The sequence below is a fragment of the Leopardus geoffroyi genome, chromosome B1 (genome assembly GCF_018350155.1).
Source record: "Leopardus geoffroyi isolate Oge1 chromosome B1, O.geoffroyi_Oge1_pat1.0, whole genome shotgun sequence".
Classification (NCBI taxonomy): Eukaryota; Metazoa; Chordata; class Mammalia; order Carnivora; family Felidae; genus Leopardus; species Leopardus geoffroyi.
In genome coordinates, this window is record NC_059327.1 from 189,886,263 (window position 1) to 189,904,996 (window position 18,734).

Genomic DNA, 18,734 nt, shown 5'->3' on the forward strand with positions numbered 1-18,734 from the left:
AGAGACCTCGTTCATGCCTGCTTTGCCTTCAGGCCCAGAAACCCAGCAACAGCATGAGTAAGGAGAGAGAGAGAGAGACACTTCAACTTTAAGATTGTACTCATGAAATATTTACTATTACTTTCCTTCCATAGCATGGTCCTTAACTAAACTAAGTTTTCTTCACTTATGTTTTTTTTCAAATATTTCATTGTTTTGAAACTGCATAAAGACCAATGTATATAATTAAGTTATCTGAATACTTTATTGCTTTGGTTTATTGCTTGTTTGTTTTTGTTTTGGGTTTTATTTTGGTCAGCATCCAGGGCAAAAAACAAATGATGCTCATGATAAGTGATTTGCAGAGATTTTAGTAAAGAGACTAATTACAAAGGTGTAAGCAGGGTGTAGAGAAACCAGCAATAGAATGTGGGTCTCCAGCCTAGCACCCTTGGGAGCCACTGCTACCCCTAAGCCCTGAAGTATCGAGATGAGGAAGTGGGGGGTCTCTGTGTAGAGGGCCACCTGGCAGCCGTTGTCTTTAGTAGGAGGACAGAACCAACAAAGGGCACTTGGGTATGTGGAGGGGAAGAGAGTAGGGAGGCCAGGGAATAAATATCTCAGTCTCTCTGTCCTCTCACTGTCTGATCTCCTCTTGGTACCTCCCACTGAGCAAACTCAACTAGAAACAGAGAACTTGGAGCCCTCAACATTCTGCACAGCCATTAGCAGCATGGACAGGGCACCAGAGCAGGTGGGAAAAGCTGGTGGATGCATTTGCAGATGGAAAAAGAAGATGTCCAATACATTATGCATTCCATTATTCTGAATCAAAAGAAAACTAATAAGCAGATATTCAAAAAGAGAAATGTATAAAGAAAAAGCAAGAGTCCTCTGGACACCCAGTTCTATCCCCAGGGATATAGTTTTATATGCACCCGTCCAAACAAACAAACAAACAAACACAAACCATATTTTAATTTAAGCATGTGATGAGATATCCCCTTTTAACACCAAATCATTATGATTTTTAGTTACATCTTAAAAGAAGTTAATAAGTACATTGAGATTTATGAAAAACAGTAAGGACTTTTGGTGGACCAAAACTTATGCAAACAAATAAACAAACAAAATCACTATACTCTTTGATACCCTCTCTAACATCATAGATGGACCCCTTGCCTACCTAGGCTTTAGGTCTCTTCCATCTTTCTGCAATGGTGTCATTACAATGTCACCCCATCCATAAAGCCATTCCATACTGTCTCATCTAAGGATACTCGTAGGATTTGGTCCTTATCTATGTCATGTTACCCACTACTTTCTACCTTGTTTTCAGATTTTATGTGTAAATATTGGGGTGCCTCGGTAGCTCAGTCGGTTAAGCGTCTGACTCCTGATTTTGACTCAGGTCATGATCTCACGGTTCCTAAGATAGAGCCCCGTTTAGGCTCTGCACTGATGGTGCGGAGCCTGCTTGGGATTCTGTCTCTCCCTCTCTCTCAGCTCCTCCCCCACACACGTGCTCTCTCTCTCTCTCAAAATAAATAAACAAATAAACATTAAGAAAAATATTATAGTTGTAAATATCGTCTACTGTACTAGTATTAGATTTAAACTTTTTGAGGGGGGTGGTAATTGAAACCTGATTTAAAATTGTATCTCCCAAAGTCTGAGTGGAAATCTTGTCAGAGTGTGGAGGGAAGGGCAGCACACAGGAGTCATGAGCTCTGAGTTCACATCCTGGCTTGGTCTCCTCGGTGTTGTGGCCTTGGGCCAGAGCCTGCCATCTTCAAAGCAGAGTTGCCAGTAGGATTCAATAATTAGGTAGAACAATTTAAGTGGAAAAGAAAAAAAAAAAAAGAATTACTAACAAAGACAAAAGGAGACTTAGATTTACAGAGAGAACAAACACAGCTACCACTTGGACAACACATGGTGAATGAATAAATTAACGCATTTTAGGTTTACTTATCTACAAGTTGTAGAAGAATGTCATTTCAGTTTACACTACACCAGAAAGATGAGCAGGCTTTTAATTTATAAGCAAGTCACAATAAAAGTGCATTTCTGCAACCTGATTGATTTTCTCTATTTTTATAATTTTGCTTCAAACATCTGTGTACTCAATTATCTGAACCCAGACCCAATTCTCACCTGTACCATGATTTTGTCTTAGTTTTTGTTTTTCATTTAATTTTTTAAGTTTATTTATTTATTTTGAGAGAGAGAGACAGAGACAGAAAGCACAAATGGGGTAGGGGCAAAGAGAGAAGGAGAGAGAATCCCAAGCAGGCTCCGTGCCATCAGCACAGAGCCCAACATGGGGCTTGCACTCACAAACCATGAGATCATGACCTGAGCTGAAACCAAGAGTCAGACACTTAACTGACTGAGCCACCCTGGTGCCTTTGTCATAGTTTTTTTTATATCAAATTGTCTAAATTCTGAAAGTATTGCTTTTCTATCCGTGATGATATGAGAAAGCTTACATAAGGGAAGCCATACCTTACTGCACTGTCTCCACTTTCTCCTATACATATTCTTTTCACAACTATTTTTATATAACAAATTATCAATAATTGTCTTACATACAAAAGCACTTGTGCACGTGTAGGTCAACAGCACTCCTGATGTCACGACACATAGGGGATTAGATCTGGCAATGTCTTGGCATTACTCTGTTCCGCCACAATGACAATGCTATGTAGGCCTTGGAATTGCTAAATGAAGATTTCACAGAGAAACTTCAGAGTAAGCTAAAAACCAAATAAATAGAGCAATTTAAAATGCTAAATGGCCTTATTTCTTCATCCTCCTCCTTATGCTCCTCCCCCTCCTCTTCTTTTTCCTTTTTTATTATGAGCCAGGGAAACTTCTCAAATTTTGTCTCCTATTACACTTTGATATGTCAGTGAAGATCACATGGTAAAAATCATAGGGTCTTCTTCTGGGTTTCTGACAGCTAAACTTACTATTAACAGCAAGAAGAGGATGAGAATGAACAATGACTTCTCATTTAAGGTCATAAGAAAGTTGTAAGGTCATTCTTGAACTAAGACCATTACACCAAAACATCCATAGTAAAAGGCAAATCATTTAATAGGTGGAAGTCATTGAATGGACACTAACAACAACCCAATTACTTATTTGTAATCTGTCTTTTCAAGAAGTGCAACGATTGAATTAAGAATGAAAATTGTAAAGAAGTCAAAAAGTACAAACTTCCTGTTATAAAATAATAAGCCATAGGGATGTAATTAATGTACAGCACAGTGACTATAGTTAATAATACTGTATTGCATATTTAAAAGTAGCCAGAAGAGTGGATCTTGAAATCAGTTATCATCATGAGAAAAAAAATTATAACCATGTATGGTGATGGATGCTAACCAGACTTACCGTGGTGATCGTGCCACCATATATACAATTACCGAATCATTACATTGTACATTTAAAACTAATATAATCTTGAATGTCAATTACAGTTCAATAACAAAAGAAGAAAAAGGGAGACTTGTAACATTTGTTGAAAACCTATAAAACTTTTGTTTAATTTTATGCTGTCTTCATAGAGTGGATGTTGAAAATTCTTAATTAAAAATACCAAACAAACACACCTAAAGACACTTCAGTCCAAGCATCAGCTGATCTATGAAAGGCTTTTCATGCTGTGGCAACCACCAGTCTCTCATCTTGAATCGCTCCAATACCTTCACTTTGCCCTCGAACACCAGAGAAGATTTTAAAGTTCTACTGAAATGCTGTACTATTTCATGCCTTTGTGGCTTTCCTAAAGGCAACACAATGGCAACATCATAGGGTCTTTCTTGAGAACTCCATCACCCCATCGGTACATTAGGACATTATCCCGAGGACCCTGGGAAGCAGCTGAGAAGGTTAAACTAAGATGTAAAACACCATTATTAAAATTCAATTTAGAATGATCATTCTGTACATGGTTTATAAAATGTAAAGGAGGATTGTCACCAAGACACCAGGTAGGACACAGTTGTCCTAACCAATGTGAGAATTGTGGGAGCCTGAACTAAGGGAGTTTTTTAAGACCAAAGAAAAATGAATAAATCCACAATACATAGGACCCAGTGCTAAATCATGTATGGGGCTAGGTAAAAGGAATCATACAGTAGTGTCTAAATTTCTGGCTTCAACAACCTGAACAGAGGTTTCCTTCCTGTGCTTAGGAATATAGAAGTAGAATGTTGCATGTTTTGCAGTTATACTAGGTTACTTTTGATAAGTTTTTGTAGGGACTACAGATGTCTTTCACTCAGTCTTGGTCTCAGGTTAGAAAGGAAGCAAATGCTGTCATAGACATAGGGATTTATAGTAATGCCCCCTTATCCTTGGGGATATGTTTTAAGACCCTCAATAGATGCCTGAAATCATATAGTATCAAATCCCATGTATAGTATGTTTTTTTTCTCCGCATACATATATTTATATGATAAAGTTGAATATATAAATTAGGAACGGTAAGAGATTAACAACAGCAACTAATCATAAATGGAACAATTACCACAATATACTGTGATACAAGCTTTGTGAATCTGGTCTCTTTTTCTCTGAAAGTATCTAATAGTACTTTCCTCGTCCTTTTCCTTGTGATGATGTGACATGATAAAGTGCCCACATGATGAGATGAAGTGAAGTGCATGATGTAGGCTTTGTGAGGTAGCTTAGGTTACTACCGACCTTCTGATATATGTGGGAAGGAGAACCATCTGCTTCTGGATCGCAGTTGACTGACGGTAACTGAAACCGCAGAAAGCAAAACCGCGGAGGAGAGGGCACTACTGTATTAGCAATCTGACTCAAAAAACAGACATCCAACCTGTTCCGTAATTGTAAACAAGTCTGGCTGTCTGTCTTTTTGGGGAACCCTACAACAGCTTGCATAAAATGTTCACTGGAGGCAAAAGTGCTAATGTTCTAGCAGCAGGATTTAGCTAACCATCTATTTGGAGGGAGTTGTCCCAGAATCTTCTGGTTAGTTCTTGGATTTAAGCCAAGAGGACTATTCCTAGAGGCACAGACCTCTCTTTAGCTTCTTAAAAATATTTTCCAGCTCATTTAAATGACTTGAATACCACTAATTTCATAAATAAAATCTCTTTTTTAACATCCATTATGCTAGTTAACAAAACCTCTGATCTTGTTGGGAAACAAAGAGAGTTGAATCACTTGAAGCAACCATATCTTTTAATTAAATGCCAAGACTCACCCTGGGAGTATTTTCTAGATTAGGGCCAACTGACTACCTCTGGGGTGTGGGTGAAAACTAACACGCACATCACACTGACAATGCTGAAGTGGTTTAGGCAGATGGCAGACAACGTAACGGAGGAAAAATAATGTGTTCAGTTTGGGACATGCTTACTGCCGGTGGCGAGTGAAGATAGTTGAGTAAATGTTTAATTATACGGATCTGATATATGGAAAAAATTTATAGATGCATATTCAATTTGGAAATCACTAGAGTGTGATGCTTTTCTATTTTTGCTCATAAAAAAAGTAGAGCACAAAGATAGCACTTATTTATCCATTTTTTTCTTTTACTCAACATTTGTTTTAAGTGTCCATTGTGTGCCAGATGCTGTGTTTGGTCCAAGAATAGGAAGTCAACGTCACAGACCCTTCTTTCAAAAAGCTCACGTCTAGGGAGAGCATGAGTAAGTACATATAAGTAGTACGATTTAGGTGGGTTAATAGAAAGTAGTCTCTTCCCATCGCAATAAACAACTGTAATTGAGAACACACTCATTTCTTAGAATTTAACCTTTTGCCATAAAATGGCAAATAAAATTGGTAAAATTGTAAAGACGATTATGCAAACTGCACTTTAATACATCTTAGAGTTTGGGAAAACTGCCTCCAGAATGGGTTAGGCAGGAGATAACAAATGTTTGTTAGGATATGGAGCAAAAGTGTGTTATGGGTGCTCTGTCGGTGGCAGCTGAAATTGGTACTGCTACAGTGGAAAACAGTATGGAGGCTCCTCAAAAAATTAAAAATAGAACCACCGTGTAATTCAGCGATCCCACTTCTGGTTATCTATCCTAAGGAAAGGAAATCACTCTCAGGAAGGGATATCTGCATTCCCACGTTTGCTGCAGCACTATTTACAATAGCCAAGGCATGGAAACAATCTAAGCGTCCGCTGGCAGATGAACAGATATAGAAAATGTAAGATTATATAGAATGGAAATCCTGCCATTTGCAACAACACGGATGGATCTTGAGGGCATTCTACATGGAGACTGTAGTTAACAATGCTGTGTTGTATCCATGGAAGTTGCTGTGAGAACGGTTTTAAAGTTGTCACCATAATAGCAATAAAATGGCAATTATGTGAGGGGAAGGGTATATTAACTAACCTTGTACGTGTAAAAATACATGTATTAACGAACCAACATACACGTGTATCAAATCATCACAGCATACACCTTAAACTTACACAATATTATATGTCAATTATATCTCAAAAAAGCTGAAGAAAAAGAGAATGACTGAAAGCTATGTATAAAAGGGGGGATTTGCAGAACCACAGCAACAACCTATAGCATAGATCATGGGACATAGCTCGCAATAATTCCCCCATATTTGCCACAAAAGGGCTTCATTTCCTAAAGAAGCAAACGGTTGTAGATGAGCCTCCAGGTGCTACAAGAGAGCAGTAGCTGGGTGAGTAATGACATTTTTTCCATATTAAACAATTTTAACAGAGAATTAATTGACCTATGGTTTAAATTAATGGGATTACATAATGTTTATTGAGTTCCCCAGAGGGGGAAAATTGAGGTGCAAAATTTGCCCTTGAAATTGTAAAATAAGGAAAATAAATGAATATACATACACATATGTACACATACACACACATACACACCTATACATTTTCATTCCACATGTGTGTATATTTATTATATTTTTTATGAGAATGGAAAACCCACCTGTTTTAAGTTCTGAAAAACATCTTGAATGCCTAACAAATATTACCAAATTTCCAACTGTTTCGCCAATCACTGTTTCTTAATTTTATAACTTAGGTGGATATCAAGGGAAATTTAATCCTTGTGTTTCTGATTCTTTTGCATTTGTTCCCCCCCGCCCCCTCCAAGTGTTTCATAGGAACCATTTGAAGTCTAAAGGGACTTAGAGGTCTTTTGTTTTAAGCACATTTAAGATGGTTTATTCAGTTCAGTAGCATTTTGTCAGGATCAAATGGATATGAAACTCAGAAGCCTTAAATTATTTTGAAACTTTGAAGACTGATAAACATCATCAATATTTATTTAGCACTTTTAGGTCTACTCTAGTCAAAAATGTAAATATACCAAAGGGATCTTAGAGCACTTAACTATTTTTTTTTAATTACACTTTCTTTTTCTTTATGAGAAAGCAACAAAAATTAGTATAAACAACCATTTGAACAAACACTGAATTGGACCTTACATGGTATGAGCTGAAGGTCCTGGTCATTGTCTAAATATGATAAGTGAGACTGTTTATCCTGACATTCAAGATTATCTGATCCTTAACCAGCTACTGCTCCCTGAATGGTCCACAGGGAAAACATATGTAGGAGAACTGTTCCTAGCAAAGGACCAGTCTGTTTGACCATTAAGAACTTTGATTCCCAAGTCCGACACAAAATTCTACGATCCAAGCTGAGTCCTGTAAATGATGCTTTTAGCCTAAGGAGAAAGTTCTGCATTACATGGGCTCTGGGTCAAACTTAGGTTTATATTTTTGATTCTACCATTTGCTAACGATAGGATCTTAAGTGAGATATGTAATAGCTTAAAGTCATTAGATTCTTTAGATGAAACATTAGGATAATCACAGTTCCTACTTATTATGGTATCTGTAATTTATCTTAAAATATTTTAGTATAGATGCAGTTAATAGTACATTCAGGAATGATACACACCAGGAAGCCATACTGAGAAGAAGCTAATTGAATTCTGTTGTTGATAGCTCAATCAACATAATATACTTTAATTAGCATGGTGAATGTCAGAAATAAGTTGTTATATCTGTAAGATCGGTGACTTGGTAATTAGCATTGACGAATGCTAGAAATGTGCTTTATGAAGAAAAATTAAAGTTTCAAGATACATGGATTGGCTTAAATATTAAAAGAAAACACTACCAATGCACTCCATCTTTGGGTAAACAAGACAAAAGAATCTAAGGAGTTCAGCAGGTTTTACCTTCGCTGTTAGTGTCCATATGATTTCTAACTTTTTTTTGGGGGGGTGGTAAATTGATTCCAACTTAGTGTTAATGAAACTCTGCCTTTATATCATCATCTGCCTTAAACAGACTACTGCTTCATGTTGGAGGTAACTAAAAAGACAGACTTGGGGTTCATCAAAACTACCGAATAGGTCATGTGAACCGTTCTGTATCTGCTTGCTAATAATACTTATTTAATTAATGATTTTATTATGTGGCAGAATTTGATATGAGATTTGCTTATGTTAGAGAGGTTGTGAGAAAGTAGCTAAGTCACATATCTCAGATTGCTACTGTGGACATTATGTACCTCACAGAATAAAAGAGTTATTTTGCATTACCTAATTGGCTTATTGAAGTCATAAGGCAACCTTATATGATAGAGATGAGAAATAAGGAAGATATCCATACTGAGCACTCTGGACAGTTATTGGTGCAGAGTCAGAGCTCAGGAAATAGTTACTACTATAAGTGCTAAAGTGATCTGGAACCAAAATAAGCCATACGCCTTCTACTTCCTCCAATACGCGCCTGAGTGTCAGATTTTATCACCTACTTCAGGAAAAGCCTTTTCTTTTTCAGAAAGAACAGGAGAGTTTTTGCCTACGCATAGGCAAAGATGGTTCCGGCTACCCATCTCGGACCTTCTCAGACCAAGCAGAGCTGCAGCCTCTGGGCTTGTCTTACCTTGTAATGCATTTGGAAAGCACCATATACTCAGGAATAGAAAAGGTAGGAGCCAGGGAGAGGTTGTATTTCTCTAGCCCTGAGAAACTAGGAAGTCCTGATAGGTCCTGTAACATGCCCAGTAAATTCCTGAGCCTCGGAATGAAGGCTTCATAAGACATTGTGGAATTTAACCAATTTAACTTGTTTAGTCAGAACAGAAGGAGAGTGTGGAGTGGGGGAGAGGACTTCCTTTTCCAAAACAAAAAGAAGCACTGAAAAGGTCTACCCGTGGTTTGAGTGATGTGATGCATTAAATTATATATAATTTATATATATATAATGCATATATACATACACATAATATACACACATACATGTACATATATATATGAATATATATATATATATACATATACATCATACAAAATATATGGCTATATGGAAATATAGACAACTAGAATGTGATTGTTTAATTTTTGGTGCTTTGGAGTACTTTACTTTTTTAAAAAAAAATTTTAATGTTTATTTTCGAGGAGAGGGGGAGGGGCAGAGAGAGGGAGACACAGAACTTGAAGCTGGTGAACTCACCAACTGTGAGATCATGACCTAAGCTGAAGTCAGATGCCTAACTGATAGCCACCCAGGTGCCCCAGAAGTATTTCATTTCTTTATGCAAACAACTGTACTTGTCCAATGGATATATATAATTAAAATGCTGGCAATCAGTCCACCAACAAAATGAGATTTTTTTGTATTGTGTTTCCTTTCTTGTTTGTTTGTTTGTTTAATATGCATTCTCCTGAGAAGACTAAATTAAAGCCAGAGTAAGGCTGCAGGAATTCTTTGTCAAAATCACATCATTTTTTATAAAATTAGTAGCACTTAATGTGTTCTGAGGTCGGCAGAGAACTGGAAGTCAGATGCTAGGGGCAGAATGTGGCAGAAAATGGATGCAGTGGTGCCTGGATGGCTCAGCTGGATAAGCATCAGACTCTTGATTTTGGTTCCAGTCATGATCTCATTGTTGGTGAGTTCGAGCTCCATATCGGTTCTCTGCCCTGACAGCGTGCAGCCTGCTTGGGATTCTCTCTCTGCCCCTTCCCTGCTTATGCTCTCTCTCTCTCCCTCTCAAAAATAAATAAATAAATATTACAAAAAAAAAAAAAAAAAAAGAAAGAAAGAAAGAAAGAAAGAAAGAAAGAAAGAAAGAAAGAAAGAAAGAAAAGATTTGGGCCCCTGGGTGGCTCAGTCAGTTAAGCGGCTGACTTTGACTCAGGTCATGATCTCGAGGTTCTTGAGTTCAAGCCCCACATCTGGCTCTGTGCTGACAGCTCAGAGCCTAGAGCCTGCTTTGGATTCTGTGTCTCCTGCTTTCTCTGCCCCTCCCTCGTTCATGCTCTCACTGTTTCTCAATACTGAATAAAAGTTAAAAAAATTTTTTTAATTAAACAAATTTTAAAAAAGAAAAGAAAATGGATGCAACTGTATCAAATAGAGGAATCTGGCCCACCTTTCAAATCTGGCCCAGTGTATAGGAGCTGTCTAGCGCAATTGGGAGATGTATGATAGGCTCCGCTTGTATTCATTTTTAAAGTTTAACCCTGTGTCATTTTACCTAAATCAAGAAGGTATTTTTAGAGTCAGATCGTGTATGCTTCTCATAAGCAGCAGAGGTACTGGATATCTGTTCCAACTCAGATTTTGGAAGCAGTTATTCTTCTCGAAAGTTATTTTTTTCCTGTGGCATTTCATGGAAAACACTTGCTGTAGCCAACAAGCTATGGATATGTTTTCTTAGGCTGAAGAGATTCTTATTATGAATAAGCTAATTGAAGCCATGGGAAAAAGTGCAATTAAAGAATTTTTGGTTTATAATACATCATGTAGTTGGAAATAATCTTGAGAAGTCATCGAATTCAACTCTTGTATTGAGACTAAGGGACACCCTCAACCACCCCTCCCCTCCAACAAATGCCTATCTGTCCTGTTTTTGAAACAGTTTAGGTAGTATAATATAAGCCTGCTAGGTAAATTCTGCCCTCTAGTATATCTTAGAACTGTAAAGTTACTTGAATATCTTTTGTTGCAAATTAAACTAAAAACACCATAAAAATATAAGCTATTTTATTATTTTTTGTATTATCATTTGTGATCTGATTCTGGGGCCTCCATATATCTTCTAGTGTACTGTCTTTCATTTTCCACTTCCATTTCTTTCTTGCATAAATTAGGAATTTGGTGTTGCTGCAAGCAACAAAGACTAATCTGAGTTAGCACCACAATGAGGTGGCTATGTAATGTGTCATTGTGGCTAGGCTGAATTAATATTTCCCAGAATGCCCATTAAGGATGTTTCATTAGGGTAAGAGACAAAGCAGATTCTCTCCAGAGCTGGAGAGACGAAGGAAGCAGCCATCCTATAGAATACATACGTTGTTGCTGATTTGCTGACTTCTCTTCTTGGCGAGAAACAACAGCTTGTCCTACAATTGCTCTCCCTTACCTCTGGATCTTCTGGATTCCTCTGACTTCTGAACTAGGTGTGTTAGGGTGCATGGTCAGTGCCTCGAGGAGGGGCTCTGGCTTCTGCAAGATATTCATTTTAAGGTCAGTGGCAATAAGAATGGACACAGGGGGCGCCTGGGTGGCGCAGTCGGTTAAGCGTCCGACTTCGGCCAGGTCATGATCTCGCAGTCCGTGAGTTCGAGCCCCGCGTCAGGCTCTGGGCTGATGGCTCAGAGCCTGGAGCCTGTTTCCGATTCTGTGTCTCCCTTTCTCTCTGCCCCTCCCCCATTCATGCTCTGTATCTCTCTGTCCCAAAAATAAATAAACGTTGAAAAAAAAATTAAAAAAAAAAAAAAAAAAAAAAAAGAATGGGCACAGGCCCCAGTCAATCCTTGGGGATTTCTAACTTTTTCTCATGGGGTTCCAGTCTGCTGGTGATCTCTTCCAGACTGTCTGCCCGGAGAACTTTGGGCTCTGACATGAGATGTGGAGACAGCCTTGCAGAGACTTCTTAGCCAGCTGCCATAATTAGGTAAGCAAGTACCCAGCAATAAATTCCTTAATATATCCCTACATATTCTATTGGTTCTGCTTCTCTGGTTGAACCCTGCCCACTACATGCAGGAAACGGAATTAGAGACCAAGAATTAGGATTAGAAATCAAGACTGGCCTTTGTTTCTGTCCTTCCTTATTATTTAAAAAAAAAATTTTTTTAACGTTATTATTTATTTTTGAAACAGAGAGAGACAGAGCATGAATGGGGGAGGGGCAGAGAGAGAGGGAGACACAGAATCGGAAACAGGCTCCAGGCTCTGAGCCATCAGCCCAGAGCCCGACGCGGGGCTCGAACTCACGGACCGTGAGATCGTGACCTGAGCTGAAGTCAGACGCTTAACCGACTGAGCCACCCAGGCGCCCCCGTCCTTCCTTATTCTAATTTCCAGTTTCTCTTTCTCTTTATAGTATGCATGTCCAGAAAACATGTTGGATAATATGTCCTTGAGAGTTAGTAGAAGCACTTACATGCCCAGCTACCTGAAGAGACATGAATTCCCTTATTCAGTATCTACTTCCTCTCGTGACAAATTCTAAATTCTCAGGAAAGACTCTGTAGAACTCATGAGAATCCTAATCTCTAGCTTGGAGCAATCTGCTGTTTCTGGGGAAGCCGACTATGTGGAAGGAATTGGGCTATGTCTGGTGCCCACCACTAGTCCAAACAACTGTGTCAAGTGCAGCAAGGTTAGGTTGAACAGAATGACTACTGGGATTCCAAAGGCATTTTTCACATGGACAGGAGATATTAGGGACCTAGCTGTCCACTGTTGCCAGGACTGATAGTTATCAGAACATACTGATAGGGTCATGATGGTTGTTTCCTGCTGATGCTTATGCCATGTAAGGTGTTAAACATTTTCATATTACCCCTGCCCATAGATTTAACTTAAAATAGTCATTCGCCTATACAAAACATTTTCTCAGGGTTTGTAATAAGCATAAGCACTGTATTGGTGTCGGGGGAAACAAAGTTGAGTTAGAAGGCAAGGTTGTAGGCTATGAGCGCATAATTTAGCAGGAGAGACAGACACTTCCAACTTCATGTGAAGGAAGCATTGGATTCAGAGTCAAACATGTTAGATTTATTCTTTGCTTTTTCATTTACTATTTTTATGACCAGATAATTTTATGGTGTGGTAGTTTTGTAAGGAAACATACGACTATGTCCTACATTCTAACGTCATCACTTAACAATCAATACAAGCTTGGGTCAATTATTTAATCTTCCCAGGATAGTGTTTGTGTCTAAAACATAGGGATAAGATTGTTAGGAAAACCAAACAAGATACTATATGAAAGAATGTAGTGTAACAGCAATACCTTTCCTTTTACATTAAAACCTTTGTTTGCAGGCATAATTCATTCCAGAACATGCTTGTAATCCAAAGCACTTGTGTATCAAAGCAAATTTCCCCACAAGAAATAATGGAAACTCAGATGATTCATTCCACAACCCGAAAAGATTCACATAAAAATGATTACAATACGGTAATATAATACAGGATAATAAAGAATATACAACATATAAAGAAAATAAAGTAACCTGCATTTACGTTTGAAAACCTTTGTGGCTGGTGTGAGGGAGACAAGAGGGAGGAGGGTTATTGTGATGGATGACTTTCACTATCACTAATGGAATCACTGCTATCTATTGGCTCCATAGTATCTTTTTCTTTTCATGCAATGTCAACAAGGAACCTATCCAATGACCTAGAATGAAGCAAAGCATTCCTAAGCTTCCTCTTGTAAGGAAAAGCAAAGAACTGTCCATAGGTGCTTTGAGGTGACAAAAATACACTAGTGCCTGTTGTGGGCACCTTCCAATGTTCTAAAAAATCACCGATTTCTGCCAAACACTGTGGCCTGACACCAAGCATCGGAATATGGGAGATGATCACCCACAATCCCATAGTGAGGGGGAGGTGAGGGAAGAGAGAGAAAAAACATTGGCTCAGCTGTGATCATGTGAAGTTCGGCATCATGTACTACTGGTATTGTAAGATATGGCTTGATAATCAAGTTAAAATTTATTAGAAATGTTTGCTTGTCTTCCAGAACACTTGCAGAACAAGTTACTCACAATCCAAGGTTTTACCAATATTTTCATTTCTTGGACCCTTTTGTTTTTAATCATATTTGATTTTTTTAAATGATGAATGCTAATTTTTTCAAATTCTTTTTCAGCAATTAGAAGTGTAACTATAATTTTTAAATTTGGCCATTTGATCAATCGTATAAATAGATTTTTCAACATAAACCATCTTATATTTGTAGAAAGAATCCTGCTTGGTATTTTATTATTCTCCTGGATTTAATTGACCAGAAATGTATTTAAGATTTTTTTTTTAAATCTATATGTAGTGGGCACATCTTGACGCACAAAGTCAAATATGGGGGAAAAAAATCACAGTTTTTATTATCTTTAAATCAATTTAATTCCAACTTCAAGCACTCATGCCCCTAGTTTGGCAGAAAATTCAAAGTCAGTTATTCTTGAGTTTCTTTATATTATGAGAGTATAAAGTTTCCAGGGTCTCTCAAAGTACCGAGGCATTGGAGGAAATCCCTTGTCCTCAGTCATCCCTGCTCCTCACTTGCTCCCCAGCCACCTATCACTCAGTTCTAGATCCCTAAGTGGCCATTTTCTTCACAGATTTTACTGCTTCTTAGGCCAGACCAGAGCAGAGCTCAGGCCCCTGATGTTTAGGGACTTGTAAATCTCTCCTTTCTCACCAGCTGGAGGGAATATCTTTTCTTCCCTCTAAGTAAAAGCTGATCTCCATCATGAAAATACCCTAATCTCTTCAATGAAGTTTTTTTTGTTTTGTTTTGTTTTGTTTTGTTTTGTTTTTTTGTTTTTTGTTTTTTTTTGTTTTTTTTGTTTTTTTTTGTAAAAATGGAGAGAGAATCATTCAGAAAACCTCAAAGTAACAAATTACAAATCATAACAGCTTGGGGCTGAGTGGATGTGGAGAACAGCAACATAATTTGATAACATGAATTGTGACACTTTCCACCTCTTCCATGCTTGGGAACAGTTTAAACGGTACAAAAATATCAGCTCCTTCTCAGGGTTTGGAAGGCTTTCTTGCTAAAATCATCTGAGCTTCATGCCTTTTCAAAGCATAGCTCTTTTTATGAGGATATCAATTTACTACATGGTGATGGGTCGATTCAGATTTTCTACTTTGTCCTGTGTCAATTATGGTAATCTGCATTTTTCCAGAATAATTATTCATTTTATTGGAATTACATGTATAGCACAGAATTATGCATAGTATTATAATTTTTAAAATCCTACCTGTTTCTGGGATTGTATATTTTTATTTTTACATAATAATGTTTTCACTTTTCACTTGATCAGCTTATTTAGAAGGTTTGGGTATGTTGCTGTTATTTTTCAAAGGCTCTGCTCTTAGATTTTTTTAAAATTAATTCTAATATAATTTTTCTATTTATACATTTCTGCCTCTTCTTTTATCCTCTTTCAATAAGTTTGTTTTCTTTTTCTAACTTCTTGAGTTGAGGCTTAATTCATTTATTTCCAAGCCATCTTGTTTAATAAGGTATGCATGAAATGTTGCGCATATGCCTCTGATCCTGGTAGTGATCGTATCTTAGATTTGACGTGACTTGTCACCACTTGTAATTTTTTTGGTAATAAAAGTTTTGTATTTTGTATTTTTAGGAGAATATTTAAAATTATTACATTATTTGGTACATTTAAGTGTTTAATATAGACACATACACACATTTTCCCCTATTTTTATTGAATTGTGGCCGCAAACATATTCTCTGAAATTTCAGTTTTAAAGAGTTTATATGATCTCATACTTTTAATATCAAGAGTCTATTTTAATCTTCACTTTATTTTTCCATAGAACATATAACAGTGAAGTTAAGAGTTCAAAACTAGCTCTAGAACTTTCTTATATGGACTGCACTGACTTTGTTCTCCCCATGGCTCCTTTTTTCCTTCAGGAACTTCACTGCTGATTACTCATTAGTCTCTTATGCTCTGGTAGAATGCAGGTCTCTCATTTCATGGAACTTTCTCTGCCCTTGACTCATGAAACCCTTGACTTCAGTTCTTTTTATACCTCCTTGGCTATTATTCTTGAGACACTTCATTAATTATTCCTTCTCTGTGCATCCCTTTATTATAGTTTTCACTAGAATTTTTATCTTTGGTTCACTGTCTCTCTCTCTCTCTGTTTTTCTGCAAATTACATTGTGTTGGGCAAGCTCTTTTATTTCTACACAATCAAATAAATGTATTTTACACTTTCTTATCAGTAGCTTACTGCCACCTGAACATAATCACCAGAACATTATGTCTATGAAATTAATATAATATCAAACATAAGGTAATAATAATAAAAAAAAAGATTTCTGTCATATGGAATTAAAATATCCTTGAAGACTTCAACCATAAGTATGTGAGAAGTGTCTTCATTACTATCACATAACCTACATTAAAGAAATAGAATGTCTTTCATACAATAAGTAAAGTAATAATAAAAAAAAGATGGACTTGAGTTCATTTAGATGTATTACCATTGATTCTCTATTGTATCTCTGTAGGTTTCTCAGGCCAATTTCTTTCCATTAAATCATATTATCTTTATTAAAATGGAGTTATTCAGTTACAGAAAATTCCAGAATTGTTTGAAGATATGTTACAGATTATGAATGAAAGATATAAATGCAACCAAAACTTCAATATCAGCCTCTGTAAAATATTGTGAGTTATCTTTCCTATCTCGAAGTAAATGTAGGGGAAAATTTTGTGAACATTAATCACCAACCAGCTTTGCATCAGCTTCATGGGTATATGATATCCAAACCAGATTGTCCTCACTAATTATTATGTATTGCATGACATACAATATTCTATTACAAAGTAAAATATCTTATTAAAATCAAGGTAGGGTGCCTGGAGTTAAGCATCCAGCTTCTGATTTGGGCTCAGGTCATGAGCTCATAGTTCATGGAATTGAGCCCCGCATGAGATCAGGCTTTGCAACGACAGTGCAGAAAGGTCTCTGCCCCTCTCCTGCGTGTGTGCTTTCTTTCTCTCAATAAGTAAATAAATAAACTTAAAAAGGAAATAAAAACAAGGTCATTTAAATCTTTTCTTTTCCGAAATCCTCCATGCCTATCAATCTTCAATATAATTAAGTTAGATTACAGAAGTTTTCTTTAGCAAGTTACACTGATATTTATGTAGTTTAAGCTTCCTTTTGGTGTTCTCAAAATTACTTTAAGAAGCAATTTAATCTGGATGCCTTTTGGACTTCAGGTCTCTCTTTTCAAATGAATAAAAGCAAAAGATGCACTTTAAGTAAATAGATGATACTAACTGTGTTGATGTGGCTAGTTGATGGATTAATTATAGGACAAACATGAATTACTCTTAAAAATAAATCATTTTTGACTGCCAGTTTCTCCTCTCAACTTTTCCCCTTCCCTTTCTTGCCAAATAAATTGACAATCACATTTAATATTTGACAACTAGGAAAAAGCTGCATTAAAAAAAATTCTCCAGGTCTGGTGAGAACTTTGATAATAATCTATTACAATAAATACATGACCATTGCAACAGTGGACTCAGATATAATGGCAGCTTTTATATTAATCTTGCAAATCTGTTCATTAAAAACATTTTATTATGTGTTTCTTTGCTTTCTTGCCAAATGACGAACTTTCTATTTACCATTTTCATCTTTCGTCAAGTAGAGATATCCAAACCAGGAAATTCCTTGTCCCTTTCTTTGACTTTATTTTGGAAATCATGCTTAGATTCTCATTTATATTATATAACTATGGATCACATAGACACGATAGCGGTACCCAGTCTTAGTTCAAATTTTCCAAAAAGAAAAATGATTTTCAAGCAAAAATTTCAAGGAGGGAACATTTCAATTTTGCAAAAATTAATTAATGGCTTATTTTTGTTTGCATTTTACTTTTATTACTTATTACCCATAGATAGTTGCTGGCTGAGGCTGCGGGAAGGTGCTTCTTTATCCAGTCCCAATAAGATTATTTGGTGGGTAGATTCAGTAAGTGAGGTCCTGAAAGAGAATATGATCAGGATCCAGAAGAATATTTCATCAAAAAGGATAGAACAGTTGTTTTCAGTGTTCATTTCTATTACAATATACTTAAATGGGAAACCTTCACAAAAGATTTTTAGGGTGGTGAAAATACTCTGTATGATACCACAATAATGGATACATGTCAATATTCATTTGTCCATACCTTTAGACTGTACAACACCAAGGGTAAACTTAAAGTACACTGTTGATTTTAGGTTATTATGATGTAACAAACATACCGCTCTGGTGGTGAATGTTGATAATAGGGGAAGCAATACATGTATGGTAGTAGGAAGTATATGGGGAATCTCTTTATCTTCTGCTCAGTTTTGCTGTGAATCCTAAACTGTTCTTTAAAAAGTCTTAACAATATATATAAATGATAAATTAAAAAAAAAAGAAACTTGTTAGAGCATGGAAACACTTGGATGATAGCATTGTGGTACTCAGCAGACTACTGAGCCCTCAATACATGGATAAGCTATTCCATTGGTGCATCCACAGGACTGTCCTTCCCAGTATTCAGATACTTGCGTAGGCAGCCCTCTCCCACGTTGCATCTGAGTCAACAGGGCTTTAGCATGTGCGATGCAACAGAGCCTCGATACACACACAGCAGAACTTTTCTGATTAGAACATTCTTTCGGAGAACCCAGCCACCA

General features: G+C 36.9%; 1 long non-coding RNA gene across 2 annotated transcripts in view; it reads left to right on the forward strand.

Moving 5' to 3' along the window:
• The window catches only part of LOC123596127, a 76,402-nt gene that overhangs the window by 17,775 nt on the left and 39,893 nt on the right, over positions 1–18,734 (forward strand). For both annotated transcript variants that reach the window (XR_006711547.1, XR_006711548.1), the window contains 4 exons: positions 5,577–5,672; positions 6,491–6,684; positions 8,821–8,970; positions 11,840–11,944. This is a non-coding gene — a long non-coding RNA (uncharacterized LOC123596127). The remainder of the gene's footprint in view (positions 1–5,576; positions 5,673–6,490; positions 6,685–8,820; positions 8,971–11,839; positions 11,945–18,734) is intronic.